General features: G+C 45.7%; 1 protein-coding gene across 2 annotated transcripts in view; it reads right to left on the bottom strand.

Moving 5' to 3' along the window:
• Nucleotides 1–13633, bottom strand: part of WASF2 (WASP family member 2) — a 90330-nt gene extending 76697 nt beyond the window's left edge. The window contains exon 1 of one of the 2 annotated variants that reach the window (XM_007979821.3): nucleotides 13447–13633. The gene's annotated coding sequence lies outside the window, so the exon portion shown is untranslated. The remainder of the gene's footprint in view (nucleotides 1–13446) is intronic. The other variant, XM_073007635.1, reaches the window with a different exon arrangement.
• Nucleotides 13634–16974: the final 3341 nt, after the last annotated feature.

The raw sequence follows: 16974 nt of genomic DNA, 5'->3' as shown, positions 1-16974 counted from the left end.
ATCCACAGCCACACACAAGAAAACAAGATCCACACGTTACCTACCTTTTGGTGGCCCAAGACACTGCAGCTCCAGAGAGAGCCCAAATATCCTCAGAAGAGCACCCCCAGGGGAAACAAACTTGAACCCTATGCCATCATCTCACCACTGAGTCTGCCATGAAGAAGACAGACAACACACTTACTTTCATTGTAGATGTCAAGACCAACAAGCACCAGATCAAACAGGCTGTGAAGAAGCTCTACAACACTGAAGTGGTCAAAGTCAACACCCTGATCAGAATGGAAGACAGCATATGTTTGACCAGCTCCTGACTATGCTTTCGATGTTGCCAGCAAAATTGGAATCATCCAACTTGAGTTCAGCTGGTTAACCAGGAATACACGAAGGCTGGGTGTGGTGGCTCATGTCTATATTCCCAGCACTTTGGGAGGCCAAGGTGGGAGGACTGCTTGAGCCCAGGAGTTCAAGACAAGCCTGGGCAACATAGGGAGATGCTGTTTCTACAAATAATATAAAAATTAGCCAGATGTGGCCAGGCGCAGTGGCCCATACCTGTAATCTCAGCACTTTGGGAGGCCGGATCACCTGAGATCAGGAGTTCAAGACCAGCCTGGCCAACATGGTGAAGCCTCGTCTCTGCTAAAAATACAAAAAATTACCTAGGCTTGATGGTGCACACCTGTAGTCCCAGCTACTCAGGAGGCTGAGGCAGGAGAATCGCTTGAACCTGAGAGGCGGAGGTTGTAGCAAGTCAAGATTGCACCATTGCACTGCAGTCTGGGCAACAAGAGCAAAACTCTATCTCAAAAAAAAAAAAAAAATTAGCCAGGTGCAATAGCAGGCACCTGTGGTCTCAGCTATTCAGGAGGCCAAGGCAGGAGGATCACCTCAGTCCAGGAATTCGAGGCTGCAGTGAGCTATGATCATGCCACTGTACTAGAGCCTGGGTGACAGAGCAAGACTCTGTTTCCAAAAAAAAAAAAAAAAAAAAAGGTAGAATTCTGGATTAGGTAGATGATGTTCTAACCAAATATGCCATTTCTTAATTATAACAACTGTTAACACTTATTGAGCACTGGACTAAGTAATATCACATAATAGTTCCAACACGCCTCTGATATATGCTCTATATTTTACAATATGAGATAGGTCTCCATTTTACAGATGAGATCTCTGAAGCTAAGAGAGGCTGTATGTATCATTTACCTAAGGCTACAGAGCTAGTGTAAGTGGAGAAGCCTACAACTGAACCCAGATGGTCTGACTCCAGAATCCATACTCTTAACCATGGAACAATACTGTCTCCTATTCTACAAGAAATGTTGAGTGGTGGGTATGCAAGAATGAGGTATGTGATAAAAGAGTGTACACTAAATGGTTTTGGTTTTTGTGTTTTTTTTGAGACAGTAGCATGATCTCAGCGCACTGCAACCTCTGCCTCCCAGGTTCAAACTCAAGCGATTCTCGTGCCTCAGCCTTCTGAGTAGCCACACCACCATACACGGCTAATTTTTGTATTTTTCATAGCAGATGGGATTTCACCATGTTGGTCAGGCTGGTCTCAAATTCTTGGCCTCAAGCAATCTGCCCTCCTTGGCCTCCCAGAGTGCTGGGATTACAGGCATGAGCCACCAAACCCAGCCAAAGGAGTGTACAGTAAATGTTTAAAAAAAGTGCCCAATTGCCGGGCACGGTGGCTCACACCTCCAATCCCAGCACTTTGGGAGGCCGAGGCGGGTCAATCACCTGAGGTCAGGAGTTCGAGACCAGCCTGGCCAACATGGCAAAACCCCGTCTCTACTAAAAATACAAAAATTACCCGGGTATGATGGCGGGTGCCTTTAATCCCAGCTACTTGGGAGGCTGAAGCAGGAGAATCGCTTGAACCCAGGAGGTGGAGGTTGCAATGAGCAGAGGATCACGCCACTGCACTCCAGCCTAGGTGATAGACAAGACTCTGTCTCAAAAAAAAAAAAAAAAAAAAAGTGCCCCGTTAGGCCAAGCCAGCCATGGTACCAGCAGCTAGTCAGATTTAGGGTGGCCCAAAGTATGAACACTGAAATAACATGAACTGATTAATGAGGAGGTGACAAACCTAACAAAAAGAGAAACCTAAAAATCCCTGAACTATGTTCTCAGCTGTAGTAAACAAAGTTCTGGGAGAGAGGAAAATGTATCGAAATGCTAACTGGTAGGATAATGACTGATACCTATTTTCTACTTCATATTATCTTTTTTTTTTAAAATTTTTTAATTTTTTTTTTTACAAAGAACACTCATTATTTTCATAATTGGGAAAAGGCAGAAACAAAAATAAATCTCAGGAAACTTTCACTCTTTATTCACTTCTGATTATATAATCTGTGGCAATGACTGGGCATGGTGGCTCATGCCTGTAATCCCAGCACTTTGGGAGGCTGAGGCTGGCAGATCACATGAGGCCAGAAATCTGACACCAGCCTGGCCAACATGGCGAAATCCCATCTCTACTAAAAATATAAAAATTAGCTGGGCGTGGTGACACATGCCTTTAGTCCCAGCTACTCGAGGGGCTGAGGCAGGAGAATCACTTGAACCAGGGAGGCAGAAGTTGCAGTGAGCAGAGATCATGCCACTGCACTCCAGCCTGGGTGACAGAGCGAGACTTCGTCTCAAAAAATAAAAAATAATCTGTTGCAATGAGCAAGTATTACTTTTGTAACTTTAAAAAGATTTTTTAAATAAATAAATCCAGGATATCAGAAATGGGAGGCAGGCCGGCATGGTGGCTCATGCCTGTAATCCCAGCACTTTGGGAGGCTGAGGCAGGTAGATCACTTGAAATCAGGAGTTCAATACCAACCTGGCCAACATGGTGAAACCCCGTCTCTACTAAAAAGAGACTTGGAAGGCTGAGGCAGAAAAACTGCTTGAATCCAGGAGGTGGATGTTGCAGCGAGCAGAGATCCTGAAACTGCACTCCAGCCTGGGGGACAGTGGGAAGACTCTGCCTCCAAAAAAAATTCAAAAAGAAAGAAAGAAGTGGAAAATAAATTTCATGCAAATACCAAAGCAAAAAAAAAAAAAAAAAGGATATGATGTAAGAATAAGCAAATTAGTAGCTGTGGTTTGTTGGAAAGAACTCTAGACACGCATCAAAAGAGTTAGGTTCATATACCCATCAACATGGACAAATGTGAAAAACTTTATGTTGAACAGAAAAAGTCAGACACAAAAGTGTGCATACTGTATGATTCAAGAACAGGTAAATTTAATATGTGGGGACAGAAATCAGAACATTGGTTGCCTATAAAATGGTAAAGATTGACTGGAAGGGGAACTGGAAGGAGGGAACTTTGGAGGGTTATAAAAATGTTGTATTTCTTTTTTTGAGATGGAGTTTCGCTCTTGTTGCCCAGGCTGGAGTGCAATGGCCTGATCTCGGCTCACTGCAAACTCTGCCTCCCTGGTTCAAGCGAGTCTCCTGCCTCAGCCTCCCGAATAGCTGGGATTACAGGCAACTGCCACCACACCCAGATAATTTTTTGTATTTTTAGTAGAGACGGGGTTTCTCCACGTTGGTCAGGCTGGTCCCCAATTCCCAGCCTCGGGTGATCCACCCGCCTCAGCCTCCCGAAGTGCTGAGATTACAGGTGTGAGCCACCGTGCCCAACCAAAATGTTCTATTTCTTGATGTGGGTGTTGGCTGCATAGGTGTTTATATTTGTAAAAACTTATCTAATTATATACTTCTATCTCACTGTATGTAAGTTTTACCTTTAAAAATCTTGGCTAGGGCCGGGCATGGTGGCTCACGCCTGTAATCCCAGCACTTTGGGAGGCCAAGGCAGGTGGCTCACGAGGTCAGGAGTTCGAGACCACCCTAGCCAACATGGTGAAACCCCGTCTCTACTAAAAATACAAAAACTTAGCGGGGCATGGTGGTGGGCGCCTGTAGTCCCAGCTACTCAGGAGGCTGAGGCAAGAGAATGGCATGAACCCGGTAAGTGCAGCTTGCAGTGAGCCAAGATCGCACCACTGTACTCCAGCCTGGGTGACAGAGCGAGGACTCTTTCTCAAAAAAAAAATAAGAAAAAAAAAAAAAAAAAAGAGCAAACTTTTTAAACTGAGTACTATGGCCGGGAGTGGAGGCTCATGTCTGTAATCCCAGCACTTTAGGAGGCCGAGGTGAGCAGATCACTTGAGGTCAGGAGATCGAGATCAGCCTGGCCAACGTGGTGAAGTGCCGGCTCTACTAAAATACAAAAATTAGCCAAGTGTGGTGGCAGGCACCTGTAATCCCAGCTACTCAAGAGGGCTAAGGCACAAGAATTGCTTGAACCCGGGAGGCAGAGTTTACAATGAGCTGAGATTGTACCACTACACTCCAGCCTGGAAACAGAATGAGACTCCCTCTCAAAAAAAATAAAATAAAAATAAAATAAGGCTGGGTGCGGTGGCTCACACCTGTAATCCAAGCACTTTGGGATGCCAAGGCGGGTGGATCATAAGGTCAGGAGATCGAGACCATCTGGGATAACATGGTGAAACCCCATCTTTACTAAAAACACAAAAATTTAGCCGGGTGTGGTGGCGGGCGCCTATAGTCACAGCTACTTGGGAGGCTGAGGCAGGAGAACGGCGTGAACCCGGGAGGCAGAGCTTGCGGTGGGCCGAGATCGTGCCACTACACTCCAGCCTAGGCGACAGAGTGAGATTCCGTCTCAAAAAAAAAAAAACAAAAATGCATGTATGGAGGTCAAGAGATCGAGACCATCCCAGCTAACACGGTGAAACCCGGTCTCTACTAAAAATACAAAAAAAAAAAAATTAGCCAGGCATGGTGGCATGCGCCTGTAGTCCCAGCTGCTTAGGAGGCTGAGGCAGAAGAATCACTTGAACCTGGGAGGCAGAGGTTGCAGTGAGCTGAGATCGTACCACTGCACTCCATCCTGGGCAACAGAGGGAGACTCCGTATGAAAAAAAAAAATGCATGTGTGTATACACATACACATATTCACTCAAATTGGAAATGAGTCAAACCACTGCTTTTTCTCAAAAGGCCTTCTGTATTCTCAAAATAAACAACTTGGGGCCACGCACAGTGGCTCACGCCTGTAATCCCAGCACTTTGGGAAGCAGAGGTGGGCGGATCACTTGAGGCCAGGAGTTCAAGACCAGCCTGGTCAACGTGACAAAACCCCGTCTCTACTAAAAATACAAAAATTACAGGCGTGGGGTTGGGCGCCTGTAATCCCAGCTACTCAGCTCAGGAGGCCAAGGCAGGAGAATCGCTTGAGCCCGCGGTGGGTGGGGAGGGCTTGCGCAGAGGCTGCAGTGAGCTAAGATCATCGGGCCATTGCACTCCAGCCTGGGTGACAGAGCAAGACTCCGTCTCAAAAAAAAAAAAGAAAAAAAAAGAAACTATTGTGTTCAAATGGAATTAATCTTACAGCTGAGAGTACATCTCAGACTTCTCCGTATTTTACCAGAAAGAAAAACAGAGCTTGAAAAGAAATATCACAGGCAGTTTAATAGCGTCTCCTATCAATCTCAAATTGTTTATTAGTTTGCGGAAATCATGATGAAAAGCAAATTTTTCTGAGATACTTCTATATCTGAACATTATTTCTTCAGCAAGCATTCAACAATTCTTGTTTCTATTCTTCTCTTTTCTAATTCAATTCTGTTTGGTTTCTAAGTTAAGAAGTGTGTTTCATTTGCATAAATGGTAACTATTCTGAGATACTATTCATAACTATACATTTGAATTCTGTAAAGTACCATTCATAACTTCAAACAGAATGGGGAAAAAACACTCATTCAACTTTACCTTAATGGTGACTAAGACATGAATGATTATAATGTTATATTGTATAGAGTTGTCCAAAAGAGAATTAAGTCTTCAAATGTTACCACTACCTTGTCATTAATTTATGAATGCCCAGAGGAACCAAGGACCACTGCCTTGACCAATCCGCCTGTCACAAAAAATACTGAGCTTAGAAAAGCATGCCCATTCTAAACATGCTTTTTGGAGTTATGAAGTGTCTATGCAGGGACATCAAGAGATACATCTTAGCCATGAAGCTCAAAAATTAGCAAAGAATCCTGACAAGTTCTGGCAAGTTCTTTATATAAGCAATGCTGGTTATCCTTTAGGTGTTCAACTTTTCAGCTACGAGCTTTTCCGAGAAACAGTCTTTCATGCAAGGTAGGTAATAATATTCCAGTAGTTCTTTACTCCATCTAATCTTAATCAGTGGTAGAAATTAAATTTACATAGATCTGCATAAATAATTCAGCTATCTGCCCTGCTCTAATATATTTAAACCAAATAAAATAAAATTTGAGGCCGGGCGCGGTGGCTCACGCCTGTAATCCCAGCACTTTGGGAGGCCGAGGCGGGCGGATCACAAGGTCAGGAGATCGAGACCATGGTAAAACCCCGTCTCTACTAAAAAATAGAAAAAAATTAGCCGGGCGCAGTGGCGGGCGCCTGTAGTCCCAGCTACTCGGGAGGCTGAGGTAGGAGAATGGCGTGAACCCAGGAGGCGGAGCTTGCAGTGAGCCGAGATTGCGCCACTGCACTCCAGCCTGGGCGACAGAGCGAGACTCCGTCTCAAAAAAAAAAAAAAAAAAAAAAAATTTGAACAGAATAAAAATAATGGGGCTATTTTTAAGTGGTCACCTCCTGATTTTTCTCATTTTCTTATCCAAAGTCAGAGACAGGAATTGCATAACCAGAAAGAAGGAGAAAAAGGAGAACGTGCACTTGAGGACATCTATAATCACTTTCCTCTATTGTTCTACCACTTCTACCCCTATTGATACAGTAGCTCTCAACAGGGGGAAATCTATCCCCCCAGGATAGAAGAGACAATATCTGGAGACATTTCTGGTTATCACAACTGGGGCAGGGGGGTGCTACTGGCATCCAGTCATCCAGTGAGTAGAGACCAAGGATGCTGCTTAAGTATTCCTGGTCTGACCATGAAATGGAAGAGGAACACACAAGAATGAAGCAGAATACAGAGGCCATAATTAAAGCATTATTAGCATCTCACACCTGTAATCCCAGTACTTTGGAAGGCCGAAGTGGGCAAATCACTTAAGGTCAAGAGTTCAAGATCAGCCTGGTGAACATGGTGAAACCCCATCTCTACTAAAAATACAAAATTAGGTCAAGCGTAGTGGCTCACGCCTGTAATCCCAGCAATTTGGGAGGCTGAGGCGGGCAGATAACCTGAGGTCAGGCGTTCAAGAACAGCCTGACCAACACAGTGAAACCCCATCTCTACTAAAAACACAAAAATTAGCCAGGCATGGTGTCACATGCCTGTAATCCCAGCTACTCGGGAGGCTGAGGCAGGAGACTCGCCTTGAACCTGGAAGGCAGAAGTTGCAGTGAGCCGAGATCATGCCATTGTTCCAGCCTGGGCAGCAAGAGCAAAACTCCGTCTCGGAAAAAAAAACAAAAAAACAAAATTAGCCAGGCATAGTGGCGCGTACCTGTAATCCCAGCTGCTACTAGGGAGGCTGAGGCAGTAGAATCCCTTGAACACGGGAGGCAGAGGTTACAGTGAGCCACCGCACTCCAGCATGGGCGGCAGAGTGAGATTCCATCTCAAATAACAACAAAAAAAAGGGGGTGAGGGGTCTGGGCATGGTGGCTTATGCTTATGCCTGTAATCCCAGCACTTTAGGGGGCCAAGGCAGCAGGATGGCTTGAGCTCAGTTTAAGACCAGCCTGTGCAACATAGTGAGAACTCATCTCTAAAAAATCTTAAAAATTAGGTGGGCATAGTAGCACGCACCTGTAGTCTCAGCTATTTGAAAGGCTAAGGCAAGAGGAGGACTGCTTGAGCGTAGGAGGTTGAGGCTGCAGTGAATGAGATGTGATACTGCCACTGCACTCAAGCCAGGGCAACAGAGTGAGACCCTATCTCAAATAATAACAATAATAATTTTTCCCATTCCCAAGTCCAATCATACTCCTGCAACTCTGGATACAGTTTCTCATCCCTTGTATCTCCAAGACAGTGAAGGTACCATTCTTAGGAACTATGGAGCCACCCCAAGTAGGTAGATGAATTCAGGCCCTCAAACCAGGCAGCTACTTGGTTTCTTAAAGGACAGAATTCCATAAATCCATGCTGTCATGGGGCTTTCTTCTAAAGAGAAAAAATAATTCTTCATCCTCCAATAATACCAGTCCATCTCACTCTACAGTAGAGATGTCCGAGAAAACTAAGAGTAGCCTGAGTTATTGAAAATGTGCTAGTAGAGGCCCTTGGCCATTTAAAGAAACCACCCAAATTCATATGGCTGGTAAACAGAAGTTTCTCATATAGCATACACTTAAAATAAAAATACTCAAAATTAAATGTATTTTAGTAAACTCCTTACGCCAAGATGTGCAAATTGTGGAAGCTTCATAAATTAAAAGTAAACAAAATTTTGACCCAAATCCCATCCACAGTTTTTACCTCATACTATCTAGGCTGGGTGCGGTGGCTCACACCTGTAATCCCAGCACTTTGGGAGGCCGAGGCAGGCGGATCACGAGGTCAGGAGATCAAGACCATCCTGGCTAACAAGGTGAAACCCTGTCTCTACTAAAAATACAAAAAAAAAAAAAAAAAATTAGCTGGGCATGGTGGCGGCACCTGTAGTCCCAGCTGCTCAGGAGGCTGAGGCAGGAGAATGGCGTGAACCCGGGAGGTGGAGGCTGCAGTGAGCCAAGATCGTGCCGCTACACTCCAGTCTGGACGACAGAGCGAGACTCCGTCTCAAAAAAAAAGAATACTCTAAAGGAAAAAAATCAGCTTTAAAATTTGGCAAACACGGCCACGCGTGGTGGCTAATGCCTGTAATCCCAGCACTTTGGGAGGCCGAGGTGGGTGGATCACCTGAGGTCAAGAATTTGAACCAGTCTGGCCAACTTGGAGAACACAAAAATTAGCCGGGCATGGTGGCAGACGCCTGTAATCCCAGCTACTCAGGAGGCTGAGGCAGGAGAATCGTTTGAACCCAAGAGGCAGAGGTTGCAGTGAGCCGAGACTGCACCATTGTACTCCAGCCTGGGCAACAAGAGCGAAACTCCGTCTCAAAAAAAAAAAAAAAAATTGGCAAACATGAATCTACAGGTCCGCATTTGATTTGTTTTTCTCTGAATTATATGCAAAAAGTACAATTCTCTTAAATGCTACACAAAAAAATGATGAGCAAAGACCCTACAAATTACTATTTAAATAAGAGGTGGGGGCAGGGCGTGAAGTCTCACACGTGTAATCTCAACACTTTGGGAGGTCAAGGTGGGAAGAACACTTGAGGCCAGAAGTTTGAGACCAGCCTGGGCAACATTTCGAAAGCCCATCTCTACTGTTTAAAAAAAGAAAAAAAGAAAATAAAAGAAATAAAAATTTAAAAATTAAAAATAAAAGAGGTGGAGGGTGTCATTCTAACATTTCAGAGACCAGTGAAGATATTAAAAGATAAATTGTGGTACTTAAGGAAAAATGCTTATCAGGCACATTTTAATCACAGTAAGGAAAAATGCTTATCAGGCACATTTTAATCACAGTAAGATTTCTGTATGACAGAAACAAAAAAAGGTGTCTTCTATGTAATATTATTTTTAGGACCCATGACTTTGAAATTAGCTGGGCTATACAATATTTTTCCTTGTAATTGCTCTTGTTATCATGTAATTTTGTTTGTTTTTTTGAGACAGAGTCTTGCTCTGTCTCCCAGACTAGAGTGCAATAGTGTGATCTCAGCTCACTGCAACCTCTACCTCCTGGGTTCAAGTGATTCTCCTGCTTCAGCCTCCTGAATAGCTGGGATTACAGGCGGGTGCCACCACACCCGGCTAATTTTTGTATTTTTAGTAGAGACGGGGTTTCACCATGTTGGTCAGGCTGGTCTCGAACTCCTGACCTCGTGATCCGCCCGCCTCGGCCTCCCAAAGTGCTGGGATTACAGGCTTGAGCCACCATGCCCGGCCTGTCATGTAAGTTTTTCCTATAGAGATCTAAAATCCCTTCACTTTATCTCCAAAATTCAAAGGCTGTGAAAAATAGGTTTTTCATTATTCATTTGGAGGCAAAACCTGACAAGAAATGACTTAAGGCTAATGATAGTGCAGTATTTATTTATCCCAGTTAGTATGAACATCCAGACATTTTACTACAGAAATAATAATGCATCTGATTTAAAAAGTGCTGCCCTGACCTCTCTGGGGTATTACATAACACATAGTATCATATTTCTTTTCCAAAACCCAAAAATCCAAAAATTTTTAAATTCGGATATACATTTGGTCCCAATAACTTTTTTTTTGGCGCCAAGGATTTTGAATAAGGTACTGTGAACTGTTATACCAAGTAAGACTAATTATTTTACAGAAAATACAACACATTGAGAATTAATGTATTAATAGAGCTTCACGTGCAATAAATTCAGGGTCTTCACAACTAGCATGTACACACAATCCTGGAAAGTAAAGCATAAAAAGACTTAACATGTCAGGCCAGGCGCGGTGGCTCACATTTGTAATCCCAGCACTTTGGGAGGCCGAGGCGGGCGGATCACAAGGTCAGGAGATGGAGACCATCCAGGCTAACACGGTGAAACCCCATCTCTACTAAAAATACAAAAAATTAGCTGGGCGTGGTGGTGGGCGCCTGTAGTCCCAGCTATTCAGGAGGCTGAGGCAGGAGAATAGCATGAACCCAGGAGGCGGAGCTTGCACTGAGCTGAGATCACTCTGCACTCCAGCCTGGGCAACAGAGCAAGATTCTGTCTCAAAAGAAAAAAAAAGACTTAACGTGTCAAAAGCCAAACACATTATTATGTGTTTTTCAAGTGATGGTGATATTTGCATCCTGTAATATCTAAATCAATTCCTTAGGTTGAAATCACAGTTAAAATACAGCCAAAGACTCAGTCGGGCGCGGCAGCTCACGGCTGTAATCCCAGCACTTCAGGAGGCCGCAGCAGGTGGATCAACTGAGGTCAGGAGTTTGAGACCAGCCTGGCCAACGTGGGAAAACCCTATCTCTACTAAAAATACAAAAATTAGCCAGGCGTGGGGTTGCATGCCTGTAGTCCCAGATACTTGGGAGGCTGAGGCAGGAGAATCGCTCAAACCCGGGAGGCAAAGGTTGCAATGAGCCGAGATCACGCCACTGTGTTCCAGCCTGAGTGACAGATATACATATATATATATTTGTTATATATAATACATATATTTTTATATATTATATGTATTATATATTATATACTATAAGTTTTATATATTTTATATATAATATGTTTATATATTATATATAATTTTTATATATTTTATGATATGACATTTATGTATTATATATAAATTCATATATGATTTATAATATATATTGCATATGTTACATATTTATATTATATATATTTATTTTATATTATATATATTTTATTATATATTATATATTTTATATATGAGGCCGAATTAGTAATATGCTGAGAAAAAGAATAATCCACTGTAAATAACTTACTCAATAAAATGCTCTGATTTTTAAACAACTATTCTCAGAGGTTTTAAGATTTAAAATTATTTCATTCTAGAAGAAAACTCTGAACAAATTACAATTGACTTTTTCTATGAAAGTAGAGCCTGGGACATGGATAGAGACAGGAACAGTTCTTAAAGATATTTGAATGGGAAAAAGAGTTTCACGGTTCTTTCCTTCCTTCCTCCTTTAGTTGCTGCTTTTCTGGTTTTAGAATTTCAAACAAAGAAATACATACTGGCTCCACTGCTAAGAAACGCCCTTTTTCTCAGCAACTTCCTCTTCCAGTTTTCTTCTCCACCATTCACATATGAGAACAATACCCATAGCCATTCCTACCATTCTGATTAATCAAAAGCTCTGAGGTTTGGAAAAATTAAGGGCAGCAAGTTATTGTACCCAACTACCACCTACCTCAGATCCACAATCTTCACTCATTAGAAGTCAAATAACAGGTTGCACAAAGAAAGGGGTATTAAGCTTAATCAGAGGCGGGCTATTGAACCTTTCACCCCAAGAAATCCAAAGAAATTTGAACTAAAAAATGGGAAATTTCTCCCATCCCAAGAAAATGTGGCCCTCTGATGGAGGAGAAAAGTGAATGGGCTGGCACCTCCCTGAACCAAAGTCTAGTCTATACACCAACAGCTGCTGAACTTTCTTCTACAGGCAACCCCACCAGGATTCAAATGGAGCTCTCTGAGGATATGACACACTTCAAAGTGACTTTTACAACTTACAAATAGTTCTTTCCAACTTACAGACTGGATAAAGGGGCTGGACTTATAATTAACCTTCCAGAGATCAAGACTGTCCCCTTGCCAGAAGTCAAATCACATACCTGGAGCCAGACCTCTGCCCTCATTTGCAACAAGGCAAACTTCCCTAACACTATCTTTTAAGTGGGCAGTGACTTCCCCCTTGCCTAGAGATTCTGAGAGGAAACAATTTAGTTAAGTAACCTCTGCCCTTTACTGTGTGACCTTGGGCAAGTTACTTAACTCCTCTGAAACTTAGTTTCCTTATGTGTAAATTCTCAAGGGTCACTGTAAAAGTTCATAGGCCTAAGCGAGGGTTGGCACCTAGTAGGGCTGCCATAAAAGTTCTTCCTCCTCCTTCTAACCCTCCTGATTTCTGGGCCTAAATTCCAATCAGAGCCCCAAGGGGCTCCAAGGAGTCCTTCCTCTTCTCTGGTTCTATGGACAACCGTATTAAAACTTCCCCTCTCAGAGGCTCTAGCATTCCTGGAGAACCAAGAGGACCCCAACTCACCCCATCATGGTCTGGGTAGCACCCACGTCCTCCTTGGAATAGCCCCTTTAGACAACTCTCCTCCTTACTCTGCAGACCATCCTGTACGCGCACACACCCACACGCACTCTTACACACACACACACAGTGTCCTCCTCCCGCTCCTCAATATTTAGCAGGTCGGGGCCTCAACGAGCACCTCAGTTACTTCGTGGTCCAGAGATGGAAACTGAGGCTCAGCCTGGGGAAGAACTTGTCCAAGATCTCAGACAACAGCTGGGACCCAACTCCTGTACATACATCTGCCGACGAAACCCTCGTTTTACACATGGGGAAACTAAGGCCTAGAAAGGAAAGTGACTTGCTCAAGATCACACAGGCAGCTGATGGCAGAACCAGGTCAGGTCGGGACACTCGTAGTCCCTCAAACTTGCGGACCCCTTCAAGTTTCCGAAGGGGACTCCGGGTCACTCCCTCCCTCCCTGAGGGGGTGGGGTGGACTAAGACACCACCCCGCGCTGACCGCTCGCCCGGCCTCTGCCACTCCGCAGTAAGAGTCGCGGCACCCACTCCCCCGGAACCCTGCGGCTCGGGAGGAGCGGCCCGGCCGGGGCCCGCGCCTCCCAGCGGGGTCTACCCAAGGGGACTTGTTGCTCACCTGGCCTCCCGCAGTCGCCGTCAGCGACAGGAAAGGCGGGCCGGCCGGCCGCACAGTCTCCGCACAGAGTGTGCTCCCGCGGACCGCCTCGCGGGCTGCCACACGGCCGGACCCCCCTCAGCGCGCTACGCCCCCAGCCGCGCTCGCCCGGCCCGTGTCCGCCATTACGGTATTCCCCGCCCTGGGACGCAGCCACACCCCGCCAATGGCCCTGATTGGTTCACTGCCCAACCCACCGGGGGCTTCGGGGCATTCCATTGGCCTGAGTAAAATGCCAGTTAAATAACTACGCAAAAGACGTACTCACGGGTACCCTCCCCGGAGCTCCACCCGGGCGACTTCCGCAATCCGAGTAAACAGCGGGGTGCAAACCAAGTGAAGTGGGGGACAGAGATTAAGGCAAACCGACTCCTAAGTTCAAAGTAGGGAAAACTCACCGAAGAGAGTGTAAAACCTCGTACAAAGTGTGTTGAAAGATGAATTATTCTTGTTAGCCTTCAAAGAACCGCTATATTTGGCGAAAGGAAGGGGCCAAGCCCGTAAACTTTCTGTGGACACCCCTCAAGTTGCAGATGGTGTTGTCCCTTCACTCCGGTCTCAGCCGGGGCAGAAAGTAGGGTGGGGAGAGTGAGTCACAAGCTCTAGCCCGTCCTGCACTGTCCATGTTGGGGGAGGCCCGGGTGCTGGGAATGGGGGATAGTACTGAAAAGCCATGGTCAAAGTGAGCGGATCCCTGGTTGAGCCACTACACTCTGCGACCTCAGACATCTTCCAGAATTTATCTGGGTCTCAGTTTGTCCTTCTGCAAAATAGGAGCAGTCGTCTGTGCCTCACATGCAGGAGTGTTTGTTGAGGATTCATGCATGAGTAGGGAATATGCTCGTCTTGTTGATTATAAAAGGCTGCAGCTGGCCGGGCGCGGTGGCTCTGGCCTGTAATCCCAGCGCTTTGGGAGGTCAAGGCGGGCGGATCACTTGAGGTTGGGAAATCGAGACCAGCCTGACCAACTTGGAGAAACCCCCGTCTCTACTAAAAATACAAAATTAGCCAGCCGTGGTGGCGCATGCCTGTAATCCCAGCTACTCAGGAGGTTGAGGCAGGAGAATCGCTTGAATTCTCCGCGAGAGGCGGAGGTTGCAGCGAGCGGAGATCACGCCATTGCACTCCAGCCTAGGAAACTAGAGCAAAACCCCGTCTCAAAAAAAAAAAAAGGCCCGGCGCAGTGGCTCATGCCTGTAATCCCAACACTTGGGGAGGCCGAGGCGGGTGGATTACTTGAGGTCATGAGTTCAAGACCAGCTTGGCTAAGTGAAATCCCGCCTCTAGGAGGATCACCTGAGGTCGGGTGGTTGAAACCAGCCTGGCCAACATGGTGAAATCCGGTCTCTACTAAAAATACAAAAAATTAGCCGGGCATGGTGTCCCATGCCTGTAATCCCAGCTACTCGGAAGGCTGAGGCAGGAGAATCTCTTGAACCCGAGAGACGAAAGTTTCGGTGAGCCGAGATCACGCCATTGCACTCCAGTCTGGGCAACAAGGGCAAAACTCTGTCTCAAAAAAAGAAAAAAAAGAAACCCTGCCTCTATTAACGCAAAAATTAGCTGGGCGTGGTGGTGCGCGTCTATGATCCCAGCTACTTGGGAGGCAGGAGAATCGCTTGAACCTGGGTGTTGGATGTTGCAGTAAGCCGAGGTCATGCCACTGCACTCCAGCCTGGGAGACAGAACGAGTCTCAAAAAAAAAAAAAAAAAAAAAGGCCGCAGCTAGATAGAAATGTGACAAATTCACACGTTAGCAAAGATACCTCACTTCGTTCTCTAGGGCAACTCTGTAACGCAGATTATTACCCTCGTTTTTGCAGAAGAGAAAACTGAGTCTTCCTGAAGTTGCATGACTTACCCAGGGTCCTCCAGGGAATTTGAAACAGCCCCGGAACTCAAACCTGTATCTTTTGGTTTCCATTCCTGTATTTCTCCCTTTTCAGGCCTATTATCATATGAGAATGATTTCCCTCCCCTCGCCCCCCGCACTCTTCCCTCACGCATGCCTTTAGCATTCCAGGAAATGTCTTAAGGGTGCCAGGCCAGTCCCTCATCTCTCTGATCAACATAGACTTGGGCACAGGCTACCCCCCAGCTATTGTTAACCATCAGGGTTCCTGAAGAAAAGTGACACTAGGGGTGTGCCCAGGCTGTTTCTGGGGTCCGAGGAGTCAGGACATGAAAAGGGGGTGACAGATGGGTCGAGAACCTACGCAGAATCTCAAATGAGGATGGAGAGGCTCAGAGGGGGGCAGTGATGCCACTGTGAGCCCTCAGCAGGGCTGCCTCCATGCCAGGACTTAAATCCAGGTTTCTCTGCTCTCAGAACAGGCCTCTTTTCACCACAGGATTGTTTTTCCCAGAAGAGCTGCTTGGCTGTAATTCCTAGTCCTTTTCCCTCCCTGGAAAGGAAGGAGGCCAAGAAGGGAGTGGGAGGGGAAGCAGCCTAAGACTTCAGAAGGGCAGAGACAGCCAAGGGGGTGGTGCCAGCAGGGCCCCGGTGCCATCCGAATTGGTGTCCTCCAGGCTCAAACTAGGACATGTGGTCTGACAGCCGAGGACTATTTAAATCCTGGCTGTGGCTGTTGGGTGCTGGGAGGCAGCTGTGCCGAAGGCAGTGGCTTTGGGGTTAGGCAGACCTGAGAACCTGAGATCGAGTCCTAGCGCCACCACTCTCTAGCTCTCTGAGCCTCACCTACCTCTTCTCTGAAATGATTACAAGAGGGCAGTTGTGAGGATTCAATGAGTTAATTGTGGCATTAATGAGTCATGTATGTAAAGTGCCTGGTAGCTATTTATTCATTCATGGATTCATCCATTCAATGAAAAATTATTAAACACCCACATCGAGGGCAGCCTGACAGTGGCGTAGCTACAACAGCAAGCAAAACAGACACAGACCCTCATGGAGTTTAAAGTCTGGGAAGGAAGAAAGTTGTTAACCAAATGATCAGACAAATCAAAAACAGAAACTGAGATAAGGAAGTAGAAGGTGAAGTGCAATGTGTTTATGAGAGTGAATGTCAGGGGATGGGGTGGGGTCAAAGGAGACTTTCCTGAAGAGATGATGTCTGAGGTGAGTTAATGAATGGGGGTTCATTTACTCTTTTTTTTTTTTTTTTTTTTTGGAGACAGAGTCTTGCTCTGTTACCCAGGCTACAACCCAGGCTGGAGTGCAGTGACACAATCTCGGCTCACTGCAACCTTCACCTCCCGGGTTCAAGCGATTCTTGTGCCTCAGCCTCCTGAGTCACTGGGATTACAGGCATGTGCCACCACACCCAGCTAATTTTTGTACGTTTAGTAGAGACGGGGTTTCGCCATGTGGTCCTGGCTGGTCTCAAACTCCTGATCTCAAGTGATCCACCTGCCTTGGCCTCCCATAGTGCTGGGATTACAGGCATGAGCCACCACACCTGGCCTGGGGTTCTTGAATAAACTAGAGGTTGGGAAAAGTGTCACAGGCCAAGGGAAAGGGTGTGGAAA

This window comes from Chlorocebus sabaeus, chromosome 20, assembly GCF_047675955.1.
Source record: "Chlorocebus sabaeus isolate Y175 chromosome 20, mChlSab1.0.hap1, whole genome shotgun sequence".
NCBI lineage: Eukaryota > Metazoa > Chordata > Mammalia > Primates > Cercopithecidae > Chlorocebus > Chlorocebus sabaeus.
This window is presented reverse-complemented; position numbering and strand designations above follow the sequence as displayed.